Raw genomic sequence first — 7190 nt, 5'->3', positions numbered from 1 at the left:
GGAGTTATTGCCCTTGACATTTTTAAAATTATAAATAATTGATTTATGGAAAATATACACTTTTTCACTATCAGTTGTTTACCAAATTTTTCATTTTATCCAGTGAATAAAATTCTTCAGAAAGATACATTTCTATCATGTGCAAAGTTTTATTTGATAAAGATTTTTCGCAAAAACCTATGACATCACATGAGGATCGATCTACCTTAATATATATATATATATATATATATATATATATATATATATATATATAGAGAGAGAGAGAGAGAGAGAGAGAGAGAGAGAATAATTTAATGCGGTTGTTCAGACTTTTGGTGTAATGGGTACAACAGTGCTGATGAACTTTGAACTACTTTAATTAAAGAAGATAGAAATCGTTCATTTCTGTTAAAGTTTCTCAGATGATTCAAAAGTACGTAGCACTAAATTATAATCTACTAAAGTAAACGTTTTGTTAATTGGGGTGGGGGTTCCGGGCCCCATCTTTGGATCCGCACTTGAACACATAAATACACGCAATTTAAATTTTTGGAATCCCGGATAAAACAATTTTGGAATAAATGTACAGTGCTCGTTTTGGGTTTACAGATTTGGAAAGACAGGATGAAAATCCCCCTTGGATATAGAAAGGAAAAACGTCTTTAGCCGTACTTCCGCCTTATCGTACTAGGTATATCCTGTCTCAGATCATACTGAACTGCTCCAGAACAACTTGTAATGTTATAAACATTGAATTCAACCAGGCCGGGTATGATTTACTTTTTGTAAAAATAATAATAATAATAAAGATTTAAAAAAAAAAAAAATGCTAAAACAAAAACAAAATTAAGGAATTGACGGCCGGTCAGATTCTACAACAATTGTTTATACATCGAGCATTCAATTCACTTTTTAACCCACATCTATAAAAATTAAGGCTCTGTTTTATCAGATTACGTTGGGGTTTTCTATGGTGCCTTCAGAACATGTACTATTGACTTAGAAATGAGTTCGCCATACTGAGCAATCTACGGTTAGGTGTTAGCATCGGTAGTTACCACGGCTTCTTTACACCCACCACAGTCATTTTATGTATTATCCAATCCATTTTAATCTGCTTGGGTCCATGCTGTAATCGTTGACTGTGATTCCTATTAACAATATTCATATTGTATTTTATCGCATTATTGCATTTGTGTTTTGTAACAATATTATTTCTGGGAAAACGCTGTTGTGTATTATTTTTATATATTGCATTTCTAGTCAAGATGCGGATATGTCTCTCAGCCAATTTCTTTCCGTATTTTTAGTGCTCACATTTTTTGTCATTCTAAATAAATGACAATCTTTCACATTTAACATGTTTTTCTGTTATGAAACAAACAGAACTACAATGTTGCCTGGGAATAACAGCAAAATTTTAACATAAATATTTTTGTTGATAACAAGAATACTACCTGGATGCAAAATCCCTTACATCTGTCATCACTCCTGTGACGAGCAGCACGTACGTTATACCTACAGAAAGATGTTTCAAACATCGATTTTCTTGCAAGAGAAAATAATTTCTTTCTCTCATTCTTTCAAATTGATCTCCTTCTTAAGAATTATCCAGACCAATTATCCTCGTGGGTTTCTTTTCCGTTTTATTATTTTCTTTTAAACATGAAGAAGAAGCATTTGATTTAATGACTCACAAATGACAGTTTTGAAGTGTCTTTAGTCTTCCTGCAATTTATGATATTTTGAGCGGCAGTTTTCCGAAATCTAATCCGCCGTGCATGTGTTTCTCAGGTGTTCGGGTATTCTCAGTAATTATCGATAATGTGTTCAGTGTAATTCCTCAGACATCGAAGGAGATTTGATCCTGTAAACAAATCCAAGTATAATATGTGTCAGATTGCTTTTTTTGCTTGTAGTTTTATTCATATGATATGCGAGTGTTTTTCTCTTTTCTATATATCCAATATCTTCCTTAGAATCAAAATCACTGGAACAGTTAGTATTTCAATGAGTAGAAGATTTTCTCTTTATTTATAAGGTTTGATGGCTATTCTATTACATGTATGTATATAAATAGTTTATTTGTGTTTTATGAAGAAACTCTTCAGGAACTCTTGAGATAATTGAGAAGCCGTCGAGCTAAGATAAATACCGGAGAGCCTCGGCAAACTCTATAAAGAAAACATTATTGCTTTGCCAATTTCCACAGTGATTAGAAGGAGAGGTGAGCGACGGATGCCGAGATATTCACCAAACCTATTAACTTCGAACAATATCCCATACTCTAGTCGTTCTTGTCATTAATTTGCTCAAATCAATGTAAAAGCTCCTTTAATAGAGTATAATTAGCGGTAACGGCCCAAACTGCTGTCCGGGAAAAAGCATCTTATTCTCTGGCTTTTAAGCTTTTATCTAACGTTGATGAGTGATCTGATGACTGTAAGTGTAATTGAAGAACCAGAGTTGAGCAATTATTCCGGAAATATTATTATCGGGTCCGTACTAATCACTGACACTCAGTTAAATCTACATAAGATTGCATTATAATTTTTAATATAAAATTACATGGTATAAGGTAAGAAAATAATGGTGTTTTTGAATCTTTCAAAATACTCCAAGTATGTCAGAAAAAACATACTTTCGTCAATCTCATTGTTGAAAATCGAATCAATTCTGTTGATAACTTTATCAAATATTACGGTTACCAATGCAAAAAGAGAAACATTTTCGTAGGCAGTTCGGCCCAGTCTCTCAGTGCATGGAATGATTCGTTGTTCCACTTAGTGTCTCATTATGAACAGACGCATACAGACAGACGGACTTGCACAAATACGGTACCTAATCCCCATCAAAAGTGTAGGCGTTTACTTGATCAAGACATAGGCCTCACGGCGGGTGTGACCGGTCGACAGGGGATGCTTACTCCTCCTAGGCACCTGATCCCACCTCTGGTGTGTCCAGAGGTTCGTGTTCGCCTAACTCTCTATTTTGCATTCCTTATAGGACTTATGAGATTGATCACTGTTCGTTATCTTCACCTTTCATATAACAATTTCAAAAGATTTTCTACGGTCATAATCAGATCCTGTTTCCAACGTCGTCAATATTAAGGAAGTATATCACGTCGTCATAATGGCTGACTTCCTTTTCAAAAACTATGAGTGGAAATTTAAATATCAGCAACATTTGTCTATTCCTTTAAATTTGATTGCCTAGCTGGGTAGCTCAGTAGGTGAATGTGTCGACTCGCGAGTTCGAATCCAGCAGGGTTTTTTTTTTTTTTTTTTTTTCTAATTTTTTTCAGGATTTACTTTCTACTAGAATTGCATTTTTGACTAAATAAAGAAAATTTGAAAGTTTTCAATTAAAACATATCATTATACACATCCTCCACTTTTCATCCACATCAAAATTCTCAGGTCTTTAATTCCTCTTCAACTACGAATTTAATGTCTGTTCCAGATTTTCTATGTCAAGCTTCAATTCAAAAATCAAGAGGCCCATAGGCTTTATCGGTCACATGAGTGTTAGTTAAAGGTATCACTAGACCTAAGGGCTACGACGTCTATAGTAATTCTTTACCATATTGACCCCACCCTCAACATTTAAGTACTTACATGTTTGAGTTGTGGTATATTCAGGGGATGTATTTATTAATCTTTTTCTAACCAGCTAGGGACATACATGTACGCAGTCTCTCATTGCATGCAATGATTCGTTGTTCCACTCGTTGTATAATTATGAACTTCATTAAAATCAAGAAACAAATTGCATGGAGAACTACGATAAACAGATATCAACTTCTAGTCCTACATGACGGTTGTAATACATAACTATGATTTAATTTCAAAACTGGTGCAATGTCATTACTTATTGTTTTACTTAACTGAAGATATGAATTTGGATTATACAAACAGTTAACTTATAATTATTGTAATATCAAGTTAATTGTCAGTTCGTGCAACGAGATCAGTAAAATAGTAGCAGTAGTGTCGTTATAAAGTGAAATATTTAAAAACACCACATTAATCATAATAACAAGTAAATTATAATAACAAATAAACTATAATAACAAAACAATCATAGTAGCAAATAAAATATAATAACAAATAAACTATAACAAAACAATCATAATAACAAAACAATCAAAATCACAAATAAACTATAATAACAAAACAATCATAATCACAAATAAATTATAATAACACAACAATCATTATAACAAATAAACTATAATAACAAAACAATCATAGTAGCAAATAAAATATAATAACAAATAAACTATAACAAAACAATCAAAATCACAAATAAACTATAATAACAAAACAATCATAATCACAAATAAACTATAATAACAAAACAATCATAATAACAAATAAATTATAATAACACAACAATCATTATAACAAATCAACTATAATAACAAAACAATCAAAATAACAAATAAATTATAATAACAAATAAACTATAATAACAAAACAATCATAATAACAAATAAACTATAATAACAAAACAATCAAAATAACAAATAAATTATAATAACAAATAAACTATAATAACAAAACAATCATAATAACAAATAAACTATAATAACAAAACAATCATTATAACAAAACAATCAAAATAACAAATAAACTATAATAACAAAACAATCATAATAACAAATAAATTATAATAACACAACAATCATTATAACAAATAAACTATAATAACAAAACAATCATAATCACAAATAAACTATAATAACAAAACAATCATAATCACAAATAAACTATAATAACAAAACAATCATAATCACAAATAAATAATAACAAATCAACTATAATAAAAAACCAATCTAAATAGAAAATAAACTACATTTATAATAACAAAACAATCATAATCACAAATAAACTATAATAACAAAACAATCAAAATAACAGATAAACTACAATAACAAAACAATCATAATAACAAATAAACTATAATATAACAATCATGATAACAAATAAACTATAATAATAAAACAACCATAATAACAAATAAACTATAATAACAAAACAATCATAATAACAAACAAGAGATGTTTGTAAAACACATATGCCCCCATGGTGCAAAATTGAAAAGGGTTATACACACACATCATTTAATTGAAAGTAGTATCATCAATTCAAAATATTGAGCAGACAATATCTTCTATTGTCAAGAGTGGATTGACCATGTGACCTAAAATCAATAGGGGTCATCAACTCCTGAAGATGTACCAGTGTACCAAGTTTGATGTCTGTCAAGCAAAGGTTTCTCAAGATATTGAACAGACAGTATATTCCTATGTCCAGTTTGACCCTTGACCTTTGACCATGTGACCTCAAATTCAGTAGGGGTCATCTTCTCCTGAAGATGTACCAGTGTATCAAGTTTGATGTCTGTCAAGCAAAGGATTCTCGAGACATTGAGTGGTCAATATATTCTTATGTCCAGTTTGACCCTTGACCAGATGACCTCAAAATCAATAGGGGTCATCTACTCCTTAAGATGTACCAGTGTACCAAGTTTGATGTCTGTCAAGCAAAGGGTTTTTGAGATATTGAGTGGACAGTATATTCCTATGTCCAGAGTAGGTTGACCCTTGACCTTTAACCTTTTGACCTGAAAACGATAGGGGTCCTCTTCTTTTCATAACCAACCCACATATGAAATATCATTATGATCAAGTGAATGGTTCTCAAGATATTGAGCGGACAACATGTGGTCTACCGACCGACCGACCGACAGGTGCAAACCAATATGCCCCTCTTCTTTGAAGGGGGGCATAATAAACTATAACAAAGCAATTATAATAACAAAATAAATGAATCATAATAACTAAACAATCTTAATAACATATAAATTAAAATAACAAAATAATCATTATAAGAAATAAACTACAATAAAACCAATATAATGACAAATAAATTATAATAACTTATAAACTATAATAAAACAATCATAATGACAAATAAGTTATAAAAACAAATAAACAGTAAGAAAACAATTATAATAAGAATATGAATTATGATAACAAAACAATCATAATAACAAATAAACTATAATAAAAAAATCATAATAACAATCAACAGTTCATGTATAATCATTTTTTTCCAAAGGGAAATTTCTTTCATAATCTAATCGGTAAATCATATGGAATTTACAATGAAAAAGCATAAAGACACCTAGACAGAGTACAAAATTTTAAAAAATTCAATCAATCATGAAGCTAAGTCATACAATTTTTGAAGCAAATCGTGACGAAAGTGAAACTTGAATAAAGCAAGGTGACGAAAGTGAAACTTGAATAAGTCGAAGTGAAAATTGATATGTATGATTGAATATTGTTTAACGTCCCTCTCGAGAATATTTCACTCATATGGAGACGTCACCACTGCCGGTGAAGGGCTGCAAAATTTCGGCCTATGCTCGGTGCTGATGGCCTTTGAGCAGGGAGGGATCTTTATCGTGCCCCACTTGCTTGTACTTAAGTCTATAAACATACAATAGAAAAATTATATATTATACCAATTTCATGCAGCTTCGTAACTCATAACTTTGTGAAAAATCGTCCGGAAAATTAAGTTGTGACAGACAGACAACAGACAGACAGACGGAGTAAAAACTAGCAGTTCCATTCATTGATAATTTACGTTATAATGAAGTCCCCAAAACAAATCAACATAATCGATTCAAATCACTCTCTGGTTTGTATATGAAAATAAAATAATAACTATTCACGCCAAAATTGTGATTCAAATGTTATAATGTTTGATGGAATGTTTGGGCATATTGAGTTTTAGTAGCTACATTCTAATACCATGTAACAAATTGCTCCACATTCTAATTGTAGAAATTAAAAAAAACCCATTCTCATAATCAGTCAGTCTCTCTCACTGCATGCAATAATTTGTTGCTCCACGTGTTGTCCAATTAAGAACTTCATTAAAAGTAAGAATCAAATTACACTTGATAATGAAGAAAATACTCTTAACTCCCTTCGTTATCCTACATGGGGAATGGATACAGAACACCATTATAATGAAACAGATAACTAACAGTGATCAGTCTCATAATTCCTATAGAAAATACAAAAGAGCAGGGCAAACACGGACTCCGGACACATCGAAGGTGGGATCAGGAATCTGGGAGGAGTAAGCATCCCCTGTCGATCGGTCCACTCGCCGTGAGTCTGAGAA

This window comes from Ostrea edulis, chromosome 9 (genome assembly GCF_947568905.1).
Source record: "Ostrea edulis chromosome 9, xbOstEdul1.1, whole genome shotgun sequence".
Lineage (NCBI taxonomy): Eukaryota > Metazoa > Mollusca > Bivalvia > Ostreida > Ostreidae > Ostrea > Ostrea edulis.
Note: the sequence above shows the minus strand (reverse complement) of the source record.